The 18,412-nt window shown below is 37.7% G+C and overlaps 1 protein-coding gene across 1 annotated transcript in view; it reads right to left on the bottom strand.

Moving 5' to 3' along the window:
* The window catches only part of Dpp10 (dipeptidyl peptidase like 10), a 714,980-nt gene that overhangs the window by 485,493 nt on the left and 211,075 nt on the right, over window positions 1-18,412 (bottom strand). The window lies entirely within an intron of this gene.

Genomic DNA, 18,412 nt, shown 5'->3' with positions numbered 1-18,412 from the left:
CTTGGACTTCTGATCCTCCTGCGTCTAGGTCCCAAGTCCTGACATAGTTGTGTACCACTGTTCCTGCTCTACACTGTGCTGGTGACAGAAACCAGGCTTCCTGCATGCCAGGCAGGCACTCTAACAATTAAGCTACATTCCTAGTATCACAACCAACTTACAAACATTCCATCACTGCAAATAATGTCTGACATTAATTTACAATCACTCTTACATGGAGCCTCAAGCCAAGACTGGTTTTTCTCCAATGCTCTCTATACCTTTCCATTAAAAATGACATTCAGCATAGATTAACTCATTAAGCAAAGGCACCTATTAAGTGTGACTTCTTACATTCTGCATTATGCTTGAGTCTATCCACATTGCTTTATTAAAGATTTACTTTATTTTAAATCATATGTACATGTGTGTTTATGTGCACATGAGTACTCCAAAACAAGTAGAGGGCATTGGTGGATCCCTCAGAACTGGAGTTTTAGGCAGTTGTGAGCCCAGCCTCCTGACAGTGTGGGCTCTGAAAATGAAATCTAGGTCCTCTGCAAGAGCAAGAACAGTACATGCTTTTAACCAATGAGCCATCTCTCCAGCCCCACTTCATGTATCAACTAGGAATCTTACATTGTTAAAGAGGAGTACACCACAAAATGATGTACTAGGTTGTTTTGCCTGCTTTCTAGTTTGAAGTTCTCACAAGTATCATCGAGTGTATATGCTTGTACAAGTCTTTGTATGTGCATTTACTTTATGAGGTAGAAAAAATACTTCAGGATAGAAATTCTGGACAATGTGGTAAGAAATTATTTGACTTGCGAGGAAATTCTCACAGTTTTCTAGGTGTCAAGATCATTCTACATTCCTGTCAAAAGTGTGTATGTGTGTGTTTAGCGTGTGTGTATATGTGATAGGGAGCCCATGAGTATATGTGTCTGTGTGTGCGTGAGTGTGTGTGCTGCATATGTGTAAGAATGTATTGCCATATTTTGTATGTGGATGTCAGAGAATAGCTTGCTGGAGTCAGTCCTGACCTTCACCTTGTGTATTCTGTGGAAATAACTCAGATCATCAGACTCAGGGGCAATTGGCTTTACTGTTTGAGTCACTGGCTGACCTTAGTTGTGCTATCTTGATAGAACCATCAAACAAGCTCTTCAAATGCAATAAAGAAGACCATCCACCTTTCCACAACCTCAGTAACTCTTCTAGTTTCCCTTCCAACTTCTTATAGCCAATATGTAAATTGTTTATGAAAAGTTACAGTTTAACTGTGTGCAGATCAGGCTGCCTGAAGGCCTTTCCCACTCTCTGTTGTCCCAGACCCAATTCCCAGGGACTGTGGCTCCCACAAAGCATTACCCATTGCCCTTCCCTTCCAACCTCATCACTGTGTCCCATCCCCCAACCTTGGCAGACACACCCTGCTCAACCACAAGCCACACTGGCCAGGAGACCAAGTAGCTGCCCGTGGACCTTCTCCACTCTATTATATCAGACAAAATTCTCAGGTTCACCCCTAGCATTTTGCAACAAGAAACAATAGGGAGCTTTCCTCCTGGCTCCTACATAGATAGACCCCTAAGACTATCTTTCCCATGCCTCCTTTTCCCCTAGCCTTCAAAACCAGCAAGTGTTTTCCTCATGAACACAGCAGCTGAGAAGTCCAGAAAATGACAATATTCAGCCATTACACTCTCCGAAAATTCAAATAGGAATCAGAAGCCAAGGAACAAAACTCACATTCAACCAAGACAAACCCCGAAATCAGCACCTAGACCTATAATCTCCTCAAACCCAAATGCCTAGATGCCAGCAGAAGAACATAATCAGTAACAGACAGTGCAATATCTCTCCACCGGACTCTAGCTATCCTACTGTGGTAGGTCCTGAATATTTAAACCGTAGATGAAGTACAAGCAGAGGACCTTAAAACCTACTATAAGAATATGATAGAGATCCTTAAAGAGGAATGAATAAAATTTTTATAGAAATTTAGAAAAACACAAACAATTAAAAGAAAGAAAGAAAACTGTTCAAAGATCTGAAAATGGACATACAAATAAAAGAGAAAACACAAACTTGTTGAAATTGGGAGCGGCGGGGCTGCGTCCCCGGCACCCGGCCGCCCGCATGGCTAGTTTATACCCAGAAATAATTACACGGAAACTGTATTCTTTCAAACACTGCCTGGCCTGGCTAGGTCCAGTTTCTTATTGGCTAGCTCTTACATATTGTTCTAACCCATTTCTAATATTCTGTGTAGCCCATGAGCTGGCTTACCAGAGAGGATCTTAACCTACGTCTGTCTGGAGTGGGAGCATCATGGCGACTCTTTCCCTAAGCTTTTTTTTCCCAGCATTCTCTTCTGTCTATTCCTGGAAATAACAAAATGTAGAAATGCTAACAGGAGCTACAGAGGCAAGCTTCATGAACAGAATCAAGAGATGGAAGAGAATATCTCAGGAGTTGAATATATAATAGAAGAAATATATGTTGTAGTATGGGCGGCGGAGCTGCTTCCCGCCACCCAGCTATCTTACCCGAAATAATTACATGGGAGCTGTATTCTTTTAAACACTGCCTGTCCCATTAGTTCCAGCCTCTTATTGGCTAGCTCTTACATATTGATCTAACACATTTCTAATATTCTGTGTAGTACCACGAGCTGGCTTACCAGGAAAGATCTTAACCTGCATCTGTCTGGAGTGGGAGAATCATGGTGACGGCCCGACTCAGCTTCTTTCTCCCAGAATTCTGCTCTGTCTACTCTGCCCACCTAAGGGTTGGCCTATCAAATGGGCCAAAGCAGTTTCTTTATTAATTAACCAATGAAAGCAACAGATTAGAAAGAAATCACTCCCACATCAAATATATACACTGAGCAAAGAAAATGTTATATCTAAAAACTGCCTGACACAAACTACCAAGGAAATTTGGGATATTATATTAAAATACCAAACATAAAATTAATAGGAATACAGAAAAAGAGGAATCCCAGGTAGAGTGAGAAAGATATCATAGAATCAATACCTTTCACAATAGCCTCAAATTATATAATAATATCTTGGTGTGAGTCTAACCAAGAAAATGAAAGACTTGTATTATAAAATATTCAAGTCTTTGAAAAAAAACAAACAGCAGATATCAAAGATGGAAAAATCTCCCATGAGCATGGATTAGTAATATTAACATAGTAAACATGGTCATAATACTAAATTCAATTTATAATTTCTATGCAATCCCTGTTAAAATGCCAACACAATTATTTACAGACCTTGAAAAAAAAGTTTTAACTTCATATGAAAAACAAAACAACCAGCATGGTCAAAACAATTCTAAACAGCAAAAGAACTGATTAAAAAAGTACTATCCCTAATTTCATGTTGAACTACAGAGCTACCATAATAAAAAATGGTATTGGCATAAAAACAGACGTATTGATCAATAGAATCAAATTGAGTGCCCAGGCATAAATCCACACACTTATGAACACCTGATTTTTTATAATGATTCCAGAAATACACACTGGAATATAAGGACAGCATCTGCAACAATGGTGCTGGTAGAACTGGATTACTGCATGTAGAAGAAAGCAAACAGATCCTTAGTTATCACCTGAACAAATTTCAAGTCCAAGTGGATCAAAGACCTCACCATAAAACCAGACACACTGAACCTGATAGAAGAAAAAACGGGGAAAAGCCTTGAAAGCATTTGTGTAGAAGACTACTCCCTGAACAATTCTCTAACAGCATAGGCACTAAAGATCAGCAATTGACAAATGGGACCTCATGAAACTTAAAAGCTTCTGTAAGCTAAACAACACAGTCAATTGGACAGAGACAGCATGCAGAATGGAAAAATATTTTACCTACTTTACATCCAATGGAATTCTAATATGTAAAACATATAAAGAACTCAATAAACTCTATATTTAATAAATAATACAATTTTAAAACTGGGTAGAGAACTAAACAGAATTCTCAACAGAGGAATCTAACATGCTTGAGAAATACTTAAAGAATGTTCAACATCCTTAGCCATCAGAGAAATGCAAATCTAAACTACATTGAGATTCTATCTTATACCTGTTAGAATAGTTAAGAAATGACAGCTCATGCTGGTAAGGATGTGAAGCAAGGGGAATGCTCCTCCACTGCTGGAGTGAGTGCAACCTTGTACAGCTATTATAGAAATCAATATGGCTGTTCCTCAGAAAATTGAGAATATGTCTACCACAAAATCCATCAATACCACTCTTGTGCATATGCCCAAAGGACTTTCCATCCTACCACAAAGGCATTTTCTTAACTATGTTCATAGTAGCTTTATTCATAATAATCAGAAACTGGAAACAATCTACAAGTCTCCCAACCAAAGATAGATAAAGAAAATATGAAACATGTACATAATGGAACATTACTCAGCAGTTAAAAAAATAACATCATGAAATTCGAAAGGAAACAGATGAAACTAGAAAAAATCATGAGTGACATAACCCAGACCCAGAAAGACAAATATGGTATATACTCACCTAAAAGTGGATGTTATTTCTTAAGTTAATGATAATCATGCTACAACCCACAGACCCAGAGAGTATCGGTAAAGAGGATGTATCTAGAGAAGATACATGGATCTTCCTGGGAAGGGAAAATAGAATAAATCCTGCAGGCAGACTGAGGAAGAGTAGGAGAGGACGGGAGCAGGAACAATCAGGTGGAGGGAGGTGGAGGGAAGGACACCAACCCTGCTACAAAACCTTCCACCTACAATCTGACCTTTCTGCAAGATGTTCTGAGGCTATGCTGGCACAGAATGTTTGAGAGTGGCAGCAAATCTCTGATTTAAAGGTCCACTCCACCAGAAGGAAATTTTACCTGTTACTGCTTTGATGGCCAGAAACTGAAGACTGGGAAGTCAGAAGCAGAGGGTAGAACCAAACATGACTGGTCTTAAAATATATAAATAAATAAAATGAGTCCTAATGATATTCTTTTTTATTCACAGATTGGCACCTTATCCATTAATCACAAGAGAGGCTTCCTCCAGCAGCAAACAGAAGTGCATACACACACCCATAGCCAGACATCATGTGGAGAGAGGGTCTAGATTGCAGGTGTCCCTCAGCTTCTTTCCCCGATTGCTCAGGGAAGTCCATGGAAGAGGAGGGGGGATATTGCTGGAGTTAGAAGGGATGGAGGACATGTACAGAATGAGATGAGAACAAATCAAGTAAGCAGGGCCCATATGGGAACACAGAGACTGAAAAGGCGAGTATGGGGAGTGCATAGATCTGCTCCGGGTCCTCTGTGTATGTTGTTGTAGCTAGCTTGGTGTTTTGGTGGGAGCAGATGTATCTCTGACTCGTATGCCTGCTCGTGAGACCCTTTTCCTTCTATCTGGTTTCCTTGTCCAGCTTAGATATTAAGATTCTCATCTTGTCCTATTATAATTTGTTTTGTCCAGCTTGGCTGTCATCTTTTGGAAGTCTTTCCTTTTCTGAAAGCAAAATGGAGGGGCAGTGGATCTGGGAGAAACAGGGTGAGGGTAGCTAGGAGGAGTAGAGGGAGGGGAAATTGTAGTTGGGATGGATTGAATGAGAGAAGAGTCTATTTTAAATGGGAAAAGGAGAAAATGCAAAGTGTAAAAAATTGTGCAAGTCATACAAAATAGGAAATGAAGTATATTCTATGTTCTTTTTGCCATTCATACATCTTTCATGAAGTGACTTCATTCTATATTTCTGTTTGTTGTCTATTGTTTAATCATTTTATTTGTCATTGGCTCCATAATTTTTACTTAAATCAATTTTTATAATTTGGAATTTCACCTATTTCTCACAATTTTTGAGTTTAAAATGGCTAATAATAGTCCCATAATATTCTTTTAATGAAATATCTATAATAAGGTCCCTTCTCATTGTCAGGGTTATATTTCTCCTTTAACAGGCTTTCAACTCATTTTTAATTTTTAAAGAATAACAAGTGTTAGTTAGCAATTTTATTAATTTTTCTAAATTTTTAAAAACAAAAACCTTACTACTTATGGTGCCCACGCTGATCTGTTTTTTAAAAAATTCCCCTTTAAGATAATATAATTACATAATTTTCTGTTTCCATTTTCTCTCTCTAACCATCCCAATCCCCTTGATCTTGCTCAAATATATGGTGTTTTTTCATTGATTGTTGTATAGCACATGAGTGTGTGTGTGTGTTTCTACACATATAAATCTAACCAACCTTTTATGATGTTACTTGTATGTATCTTTTTCCTAGACTAACCATTTGATATTGCTATGCTCTTCCATAGATAAGGCTATTTCTTCCCCACTCTTTGTCCAGAGTTGAGGTCTCCTGAACTTTAATACTTCATATACATTAGTTAGTCTGTCTATTGGTTCATCCTTGCTTTGATCTTGTTTAGACAGGCATGTTGGTGAGACCTCCTGGGTGTAGCTTTTCTGGCATTTTTAGGAGACACACCCTCACAGCAAAATTTCTGCTCCCCTGGTTATTACAATTGTTCTGCTCCCACTACTGCAATGATCTTTGGGCTTTAAGTGCAGGAGTCAGTTTGTAGATGCACACCTTAGGATTGGGCACCATAAGTCTGTACTTTGATTGGTTATGATTTTTTTTTACAATGGTTTCCATCCCTTTCTAAGAGAAGTTATCTTAATGAGTGGTGAGAAGGAGACTTATCTGAGGACATAGAAGGATAACTTTTAAAATTTAGTTAGGGATGATGCTGGTTTAATAAAGTGGAAATTGGAAGGGTCTCTCCTGATATCCATGATTTCATTATCCCTGAGTGTTGACTAGGCTTCCAGTATCCAGCATGAATTCCCTATTGTTGACCTGGTCATAAGTCCAGTTAGAGAGCTGTTGGTTACTGCCAGAGTCTGAACAATGCTAAGGTTATCTTGTCATGCTGGATGCTGTTATTCATAAATTCTATAGCTAGTTAGGACTTTTGGTGTTGCTTGCCTCCTTTGGAAGCTTGCACTGGGCCTTCTAAGAAAGTTAGTCCTCAAGGAAGAGGCTTTCAGGTCTAACCCAACTTGAATCTTCTGAGTCATTTGTCTAACAGTTATGATGTTTTTAACAATAGGGACTTACCTTCCATCTCTGAGGGGCATCAAAGGCAATAGGAACAAGCTGTGATGTTAGAAAAGATTCTTGGACAACCCTCACCAACAGCTCACAAAGGGCTTCTCTTGCATGCTGCTGGGTTTTTTTTTTTTTTTGGTTTTGGTTATTTTTTTTTATTTTATTACGTGTGTGTGTATGTATGTATGTATGTATGTATGTATGTATGTATGTATGTATGTATTCTTAGGTAAATAGATAGAGAATGCTATGATTCCTTATGATTATCCCAGACATTCTTACTTTATTTTATCCTCCTCTCCTGTTTTCAGGCTGACCTTGAAATCACAACTCTCCTGTTTCAATTACCCAAGTGCAAAGCAGTGTAGGTGCAGGCATAACAATAAAGCCTAGATCCAGGATTCTACATCTTTTTTTTAATTATTTCCCAGCAGATATTTACTCTTTATTTAGTTGTAATTGCATCGAATTTGATTTCTGTGGGTTTATTTTTTCAGTTTTTAAATAATATTAGAATGATGTATTTTCTTTTGTGAAATTAATGCCTGAGATGATTTCTTTCTAAGCACAAGTTAGTAGAATTCCATAAATGTTGGCATTTTGTGTTCTCAATCAAATTAACATCAAGGTTTTGTCTAGTATCTCTCATGAGACCTTCTTTGCCAATGGTCCTAGAAATTTATGGTTTAGCTTTCAGATCGTCAAGGTTTACCAAATAGCCACTTATGATGCTACTCCAGTTCTGCTGGCTTCAGAGCAGACTCTCTGGAGGATTCCTGCCCTTCAAAATATATTGACACTATAGTTAGTGTCTCAAATATGTTTCTTTGAAATGGTTCCAATATTTTTTCTGATTTTCATCTGTGCTTACTTAGATTATTTTTGTTTTATCAATTACAGTAAGATTATTAAAATCTCAATTATAATTATTAAAACATCTCCATTTTACAGTTCTGATAGATTTTTGCTTAATGAAAATTTTTTAACTGGAAAATAGATATTAAAAATGCCATATATTCTGACTGTGGTTTTCCTCTTCTAACCCCTCCCAGATCCTCCCTGCTTCCCTACCCAACCAAATCAGCACCATTTATTTCTCTCTATTTAGGACATAAACAAGCATGTAATGAATAATAATAATTAATTACATTTGATGAAATAAAGTCAAACAAAACATAATAAGACAAAAATACAAACCATATAAAATGACCTAAGAAAGATCTCAGAAAACACTCAGAGGTAGAGACACATGCATTCTTGCACAAAGAAATCTGATAAAAGCACAGAGACACACACATTCTCACACACATAAATCTGATAAAAGCACAAAACTGGAAAACATAATGTACATGCATTTTCTTACTTGCCTATGAGAAAAAAAAGTCATGGCAAAGAATTCTGAGACAATTAACCTCTAAATATGTCTTTGAGTCTGTTTGTGTTGGCCATCTACTTCTGGGAATAACCTTAGGAGTGGTTTGTATTCACAGTGAAACTCCATTGGAGAAAACTTACTTTCCAATTTAAAATAGCCTCTGGGTTAGAGGTGTGGACTTGTGTCTATTTTCTTTCAGTGGAAACCTAATACAGTAGAAACTTCCTAAAGTACATACATATATGAAGGTGATCTAAATGATATTGCTAAGTAACATAGCAGATGGAGTCCAGCTAGACAACACTTGTCACCATGCGAAGCTTCTAGTTCTAAGACTGAGTTACATCTAAACAAGTTGTTGGCCAAAAGAGCCTCATGGGAGCCACCAAACAGTCTAGACTATTGCTCTATGTAAACTTATGGTAACACTCTTTTGCTAAAGACAAGACCTACAGAACTCATTAAATATGGCAAATCAAGCTAGAACCTATCTAAAGGCTTCACGTTTACTGACTAGTATTCATGGTACTGGAGGGAACTCTTAAGGTGACCAAAAGAAAAAGGTAAAAATCAACTCAGCTAAAAAAATCTACAATGGTGACCCGCTTATAAGATGTGCTAATGCAACAGGGGTACAAAGTTTGTAGGTGTCACCAACTAGTATCTGATTGGTAAACAATCCAGTCCATGAGATGGAACCCAATCTCAACATTGCTTGGAACTATATTGCATTGAGTCTATAAAGGTCCTAGACCTAGGAGAAAATGGTTGACTACTGGTCTGGTAAAGGAATATAGCAATAAAATAACTCCTATTAACCTTCTTTTATACCCATTGTTCAGTGTTTCACCCAGCCTTCATCAAAGAAGCCTCCCCCTAAAGTGGATGGGAACTAATCAAGAAACCTACAACTAAGCAATATAAAGAGAGTGAGAAACTTAAAAAATACCCAGTCCTAAATGGGAAGGCTCCATTCCATCCCTTTAATACTCAGGGAACCTCGTGGAGAAGAGGTAGAAATATTTAAGAGTCAGAGGGGATGGAGGACAGCAAAGAAACAAGGCTTTCCAAACACAGAATAGCTGGTGCGTATATGAACTCATCGAAACTGTGGAGGCATGCACAACACCTACAGAGGGTGGGCCTGATGAACTCCCAGTGCTATGGAATCTAACAGCTCTATAGGTGGGTTCGTTCAAGATGAAAATAGTTTCCTTACGTATTGAATGCATTTTTATGAAGAGAGTAGTCTTTATAACTGGTTGTGCTCCTGGATTGCAGTGTATTTTGAGGGACTAGGGAAATAAACAGCTCAGTGCACTAAAGTGCTTGTTGCTCAAGACTGAGGTCCAGAGTTCCATTCCTCAGCACCCGGGTGAAAGATAGGCATGCTTGATGGACTCTTGGTAATCTAAGAGCTCCAAGAAGACACAAACGTTTACCTGTCATCTCCACATGCTTATACACACACATGCATTCACACCTTCACACAAGAGCACCCACACACCTGAAAATATGCATATACGCACTATGTTTATAGTGCGCAAGCAAGAAATAGAGCATACACATGCTGATTTTAATTTAGAAGTTGCAGATCTCTTACACCTACTTTTACTTGACATAAATATGAACCAAGGCCTTTTTTGTATTTTCTAATTCAAAGTGAATCCCATTTCCCAAAGTGACATCACAAGCTCTAGGTTTTATTCCTTCTGTCACCCCCACTTTCTGATTAGTGTTCAGAAACAGGAATCTATATTTGTTCTTTTGCTTTTTTTCATGCTACACACACTATTTTATCCCCTTTGTTAATCATCTGTTCCTTCTTTTCCTTTTAAATATATATATATATTAACATTTCTTAATATTTATTTAATATTTTATTTTTCTGTGGGCTGTGTTTGTCTGATTCACTGTGAGTGTGTGTGTATAATACAAACAGATGACTCTATCCATCCATACTATCCATCTATCTGTTTAGGCTACAGAGAGACAAAAATCAAGTTTAATGTACCACAGTCTCCTTGTTGCTACTGATCTTACAACAGTGGAATACCTTCCTATAACATCAACATGCACAGTTAGAAATCAGGCAAGATTTCCAATGTCCATGACACCTTAAATTTCAAGAAACTGTTATCTTGCACATATGTTTAAGGATAATTTACTAGACAGGCTTACACAGTACAACCTAGTATTCTACTAATGGTAGCATATACTGTGGATTAAAACCCAGTTAGTAGCCTTTCTGCCCACAAGGCTGGTTGTCTCAACAGTTCCAGCTTGACATTCAAGACCTGGGTGCTTCTTGAAAAGCTGCCTGTGTAGGAGAACTAAAGAAACTTGATTCCCATGGCATCAAAAGACAAGTAGCAGCAACAATGGCTCAGATTCACTCACTTGCAAGAAATGATGGCAGACAACACTAGTTTTCCCTTGGACTTTATATCTGGCTTGCCAGAGTAACACAGGGCCCACTCCAGGGGAAGATTTTTCTCACCTCATTAATCTTTCCTGGAAATGCCTTCACAGATCCACCCAAAGGTGAGTCTATTAATTGCTTCCAGATCCAATCATGTTGATAACCAAGATGAGCCATCACAGTACATATACTATAAAGCATGGATTTGGAGTAAGCTCCAGGTGGAGGTTAACTACCAGCTACACACTGAATGTGTTCTGCACCATCACAGTCCACTGAGGACTTTTAATAAGGGGAGAACATGTTTTATTATATACTTACAAAGAGAAAGCTGTGGCTATTTGCATTCAACAACAAGCCACAACTTATAAGGAAAATGTATTCTGTTATTTATGCCATATATATCTAAGTCTTAAATAAGAAGAAATGAAGAGATTCATTTCAAGCAATTTTGTTAAACACATATTTATGGGATGGATGAGCGCCTCCAAGGCATTCTCCCTGTGTTAAGGACACGTCATGAATTTTTTAACTACTTAATAATGTATTTGCTTCAGGGGTGACTCCATTTAATAAATCATATAAGTTGTAATGAATTCTATCACACAGTTATGTGGTGAGAGATATTCCAATACCTAAAGCACCTCTTTCTAAAGCCGCTTCAAATAACCAAGAGGAAAAGGAACAAGAAAACATTCTCAAACAATAAAAGCGTTCAAGGAAACACATTCAAAAGTCTCTCTAAGCCAAAAGGAACAAGTTCAGGAATAGATCTTGAGATCGCTTGTAATTCTTTGTGTGGTATCATGGTTTGTTTTCTGATTATTGTAACAAAATACTCTGAAGGAATCAACTTAAGAAAGGAAGGATTCATTTTGCTGCACCGCCCTGTGGGAAAGTGACAGTGGGAACTGCTCACTTCACACCCAGAAAGCTAAGTCACACCCGGAGGGCCTTGAATGCAGGCTACTTACTACTCCCTTCCCTTTCTCCATTCTGTATAGGATCCCTGCCAGGGCAGGGGGGTCTCCTCGCCTCAATTAACATGGTCCACAGAATCCCCCACATGCATGGCCAGAGGCTCCTTTTCCAGCTGATTCTAGATTCTGTCAGTTTGGCAATTAGTACTAAATATCACACACAATAAGCTATTATCTAAGCAAACCACAGACGCATTGCAGTACTGTAAAATGAAACACCAGTCACAAACATTTGTTTTCAGTGAAGTCAGATTAATTCTTGCACTGAGAATGTGAAAGTGTACTATGGGGTGAAGTGTGAATGGGTTGGACATGGGGCCATAAGCAAATTTAGTTACAAGATAGCTTGCTTGTGGGTAAAATACTCAGGAGAGCTTCCAAACTTCAGAAACAAAATCCTAAGTGTACCAACACTAATGTTGAACAGCCTAACTCAATCTGGTGAGTAATTGGTTATTTGAATAACTGAGCATTTCTGGCAAGACACACAAGACTGACATGGGATGACACCACCCAGAGTCTAAGCTAGAGACTGAGTGTCCCAGAGACCACATGGCCTTTCTTTTTGTGCACTGAGGAATACTCTGCTGTAATCTGTGTCCAGTAGGAAAAAAAAAAACATGAAAGTTGTTTTCTCAGTTCTACTTTAATGGATTTTTTTTAAAGTCATGGTCTGTAACTTCTATTTTAAAAAAATTTATTTTATTTTTTAAAACAATCTTTTTTGTATTACATACCAATCCCAGTTTCTTATTCCTCCCCTCTTCTCATTCCCCCAACTTCCTTTCCACATCACCCCCATAACTCCTCCGAAAGGCCTCCCTTTCAGGAAGTCAACAAAGTCTTTCATATCTCTTTGAGAGAGGACCAATTCTCTCCTCACTGTATCTAGGCTGAGCAAGGTATCCTTCTATAGGGAATGGGCTACCAAAAACCAGTTCATGCACTAGGAATAAGTACTTGTCCCATTGCCAGTGGCCCCACAGACTGGTCCAGCCACATTCAGAGGGCCTAGTTCAGTCCTCCGTAGGTTCTGCCACTGTTAGTCCAGTGAGTTCCCACTAGCTTTGGTTGGCTGTTTCTGTGGGTTTCCCCATCATGGTCTTGAAGTGTGGTATTTATTCTTGATTGTCAAATCAGTCAACTCAAAACTTGTCCCTGTGCAGACTGTTATCACATTTCCAGGAATGATTAACAAAGGAAGGAAGACCTCTCCCAGAGCACCTGGGACCTTCCTAGCAGGGTTCTGGACCCAAGGAAGAGAGAAAGGCAATGCCCTTTGTTGGCCTGTGTTTGCCTTTGGTTGGCAAGCGCATCTATACTGTTGTTACTCCTGCCACTGACCTGCATTGACATCAGAACATCCTTTGGCTTTTAAGTGGATCTAGGATCAAGAGGTTTCTAGGAATCCGTCATGCCAGATTAACCCTTCTGAAGGACTCAGAATGTTGATAAATCGTGCATATCAATCTAATAAATCCCCTTTGCATAATAGATATCCATTGTATTTATTATGCTCATTTAAGGAACCATAATACATATAAATATAATTAGAACAATTTTATCAAATGTCCAAATACTTGGAAACTATAACTCCTTTGTTATATTACAGGATTGTGCTGTTAAACTCCTTTTCATAATAATCTACAAAATGCAAACTATATAATCAACATGTGCTTGAGCTAAAATGAAACTAGAAAATAAAATACATGAAAAGATAAAAATGTCTGCTTCCAATTCACTTTTCCACAATGATCCTACTAACTAAATATGCTTAGTTCAGGGAATATTATGTAATATGACACTACCCGGAAAAAACTCAAACATGAATTTTTATTTTTCTCTTCCTTATTAACTTTATAGGCAACATATATATCAGGCAACATTCTCCTGAAATAATTCCATTGGCTGGTATAATCATGGCCTACACTGACATAGTCAAGATGCATAGGTATATGCTAGACGCCAGAAAATGGCATCTGGTCGCCTGTAACTGGAGTTAGAACCAGTTGTGAGCTACTCTAATTAGGTGCTGGGAACTATACTCTAGGAACGCATCTCTAGTCCTCTGGAAAAATTAATAACAACTCTTAATTGCTGAGTCATCTTTCCAGCTGCCTAGAACAACTTTCTTAATTGTATGTTTGTGCATCACAAATTGTGCACTTCTGATCCGCTGAAGTGGTGAGAGTTTTCTTACACTACATTTGAAATTGAAAGTCTGGGCAGCCTCCTCAGCTCATTTCGCCTCCACTGATAAATGAGCACAGTAGCCAAGAAGTGAAGTTGCAATGATAGAGTTCTGACCTCTATGCATGACTGGCAGAAGCAACGAGAGCTAATGGCTGTGGAAGCAACAGCCTTTTATTGCTCTTTAAACTTAGGGCATATGTTGGGTCAGTAAAAGCAAATGCAGTGGGAGCTATTGACATTGTATGTTTTTGCCTTGTGCATCTATTTATCTTATTAAGTGACTATGGCGAAAACAACTACTAAGCAACAATGAAGAGATAATTACCAAGGGCCTTTTCGTCATTTGACATGTCATCACTCCAAGGTGGGAATAAGATGGCACTTGTTTTAAGAAACCACGTAAGCTGAGAAATACCTTGGTGATTAAAGTGCATGCCACACATTCATGACTGAGGGAGTTTGTAACCCCTCAAACTGTGTATATATTGGGTGGGCATACAAACCGGCTAGTGAGATTATTCATATTTGACAGGTCTGGATTTGCCTGCCTCTAAAATTAAGTTGGAAGAGTGGTCCATAGTGATTCCTTGCATTCATGTCAGGCCTCTTCATGTACACCTGAACATGTGCATGCCACACATATTCAAACACATAAATATACATAACAGAAACATGATAAATGGAAAGAGGAAAGGAGCCCTTGGGCTTCAGCTATTGGATTTCAAGTTCTGGGAAAAGTGTGTTTGCTAAACCTATTATATAATTGTTATTCATAATTCATAGAAATTAGCATCTCATTGCAGTAATAGAGTTCAAAGTGTTTGTTAAGTGCAAGTTTGTCACAAAGAGTGCTAACTAAGTATTAGGAGAAAATGAAAATACAGCAATAACAACAAAAATTGCAACAGTATCAGGTAAAAACACCTTTGTGGAAAGGCAAGATTTACACAATTTTGTACATAAAACATTTTTTTAAAAATGTATATGTATGTGAGTGTTTGTGTAATGATATGTGCTTATGAGGAGCCAGAAGAAGGCATCAGATCTTCTGTATTTGAAGCTATAAGTGGCTAAAGGTCACCTGAATCAGAGAAGCAAACTCCAGCCTCTGGAAGAGCACTATGTACTCTTATCCACTGAGCCAACTCTCCTATCCTCAAAAAAATCATTTTAATACAAACTTATTTTTAGATGAATAGATGGCTAATACTTCCACTTATAGCGCTAATTTCTTAAATTTTATTGCTCATTTAACAAAATTGGGATACTTTTTCTCAAATGAAGTGTTAAAAGTTTTCTCACATTGCCATTGACTAGTGGAGGATTGACAGCCTGCTTCGTTTATTTTGCCTTCATTGCTCTATTAGCACAGTGGCCCTGTGCAATTGTATGACAGGGCCACTTAACCATCCTCGTTAGTCAGCATGGGCTCAAGAACCCATGAGGTACCTAAGAAAAGCAATTTCCATGCTGGAATGCTGTGTAAAGCAAGGGACATCCTGCCCGTTCATGAAGGACTCAGCAGCAAGGGCTGAGCCTACCAAGCCAATTAAAGCAGCACGGAAAAATCAACAAAAGGCCAATGAGATTGCGCAGTGGATAACAGTACTTGCTAGCAAGCCTGATGTCCTAAGTTCAATCCCAAGATCCACATGGTTAAATCAGAAAAACAGCTCCTGAAAGCTGATACGACTTCCGCACTGTGGAATGTATGCACATACATAGAATTTTAAAAATATATGCATTTATTTATTTATTTTAAAATACCACAAAAATCAAGCAGTCTGCCTATTTCTTTACTCAGAAATTTACTCTGGAGAATATGTGGTCTTGTAGCACACAACTCATTATTATACTACCCCAAATAATAAATGAAAACTTAACATCACTTGCATTGTCATGAACCAGAATGAAGACAGAGGATAATAGAAGTACATAGAGCTCAATGGAAAAGAATGCAAAGTTCCCCACACATGACAGGAGTGCTGCACTCATGAGCCCATGGCAGTGGTAGCTGCGTGCAACATCTACTGAAGATCCTGCTAGTCAACGCTCCAGCACGGAAGGCAAAGAGACACACAGTGCTCCCACACCTAACTGGGGCTTTGTTGAGGGAGTGTGGAGAGAGTCAGTCTTCTGCAAGGGTGTGGCCCCAATAGGTTAACTACACTCCAGAGAACATCAGAAATTAGACTTAGTAGGCCATTAAAAAAACAAACAAACAAAAACAGAAATCTAAGAAGTGGGAAAGTAAAGTTGGGAGGAGTTAGGGAGAGACCTGGCACAGTTTATATGATCAAAATTAATTGTATGAATGTATGAAATTCTCAAGAAATTAATAAAAATATTGTGTCAATTTTCAAAAACAGAAATGAAAATCTGTTTTTCTACAGAAAGAAAATTTTAGACTATGGAAAGATCCAGGGGAGTACTTCATGCTGACCTATAAACGAGGTGTACTCAGAATTTAAAAAAAAAAATGGTACAGCTACTTTGTGGGAAAAAAAAATTATCTCATTTGTAAAAGCTGACATGCACAGGGCCTGTACCAGGTCCTTGGTAGTCCCATTTCAGAGTTTTTAAGGAATTTCTGAGTGCAAATGATTGAGTCTTTTATTCTCCTGGGCTCTGTTTTACTTCTGTTTGTATTGCTCAATTATAATATGTTAATTTTTGTTTTATCTTATTATAGTTCAGTATACTATTTGTTGTAGTAGGAGAACACTCATTTGTTTCCCAGTTACCCTGACCCAAATAATCACACAAAACTATATTAATTGCAACACTGTTTGGCCTGTTAGCTTAGGTTTCTTATCAACTATCTTTTACATTTTAAATGAACCAATTTCTGTTATTCTATGTACTACCACATGGCTCATGGTTTGTTGCTTCTTATTTTTGGGCAGTTACATGGTGTCTGCTTCCTTCAGCAGCCACATGGCATCTCCCTGACTCTGCCTACTCTTTTTATATCCCTTTCTGCCTGACTATATTATGCCTTACCATAGGTCAAAGTAGCTTTATTCATTAACCAATAAAAGCAACACACATACAGAAGGATATTCCATATCATTTCCCATTTTCTGTCTAAATAAAAAGGAAGATTTTTACTTTAACATTGTAAAATTACATATAACAAAACAGATATCAAGCAAAAATTACTTACAATATTTATTCTATTTACATGTGGCAAATTAAGAAAACACTCTGTCATCTATTCTATCTTGTGAGTCTAAAATTTCATAACTAATTTATCTTTTATCATGACTATGGAAAATTATAACTATCTGTCTTCAACTCTTCAAAGACCCCAGAAGGATATATTATCTAAGTAAAGAAGAAGTGCATTGTAAGCAATTTCCAAAATTCTAGAATTGACGGAGACATCTTCATACTTGGACAGTCATCCAAAATTCTTCTGTATTATTATGGCATCTGACTTTAGCCTACAGACCATAGTATCCAGCAGAGTTTTCCAAGAAGCAGAAAATTTGAAAGAATGTGTTGTCTATATTGGTGGGTTGTCAGTAAATTTCTTTTGTGTCATGCATAATACCTGGTAGTTTCCTTTATGAAGCAGGAACCCTGAAGGTTTATCTCGTCTCTTGGAAAATGTAGCAGTCACTTTTCTGTGGTCCTGCATATTCATTTCATATAGCATACGGTCAAGGAGTCCAGGCAAATCTTGTCCAAATGACTACCTTGTCGCATTGAAGATAAATTCCATGAGTTTCTTCAGTGTCCCTCAACCTCTCTAAAATAATTGGTGCTGCCAGAAACAGACATGTCTCACCATTGAGAGAAATCTAAGTTCTTAAAACATTTTAAATGCCATATTCCATAGGTCTTTGAAGTGTTGAAGATTATCTAACAGAAATATATCTCAATATATCTAGAAAACCTAAGATAACTACAAGTTTGTTTATTATAAATGACAAACTATTAATCTGCAATTTTTAATTATGCATTATATTTTTAAATAATTGGCCTAAACATAATACCTTAAACAATAACAGAAATACATATAGCAAACTTGACATAAAATTTGTATCAATAGACCAAGATCCATACCAATGCAAAGTATTCATCTGTATATCATTTCTCTCTCTCTCTTTTTTTAGAAATTGGCTGTGACCATTAATCATTTATCATCAATCCCCTTTAAATGAAAGCAAACATTTATAAACAATCATTTGGGGAATTTGGGCATTGCTTTCTCCAAACTGCTTCCTGTTGTTTGTTGAGGATTATATTTTAAGTTTCATAGAGACCTTTCAGGAGCAGTCTTATTCTATCAAACCACATTAGTATAGGAAGGAATCCACAGTTTCTCATCTTC

Source organism: Alexandromys fortis, unplaced genomic scaffold, assembly GCF_014885135.2.
Source record: "Alexandromys fortis isolate MF-2015 unplaced genomic scaffold, M_Fortis_MF-2015_v1.1 scaffold_109, whole genome shotgun sequence".
Classification (NCBI taxonomy): Eukaryota; Metazoa; Chordata; class Mammalia; order Rodentia; family Cricetidae; genus Alexandromys; species Alexandromys fortis.
Note: the sequence above shows the minus strand (reverse complement) of the source record. Positions and strands in the feature narration are given on the sequence as shown.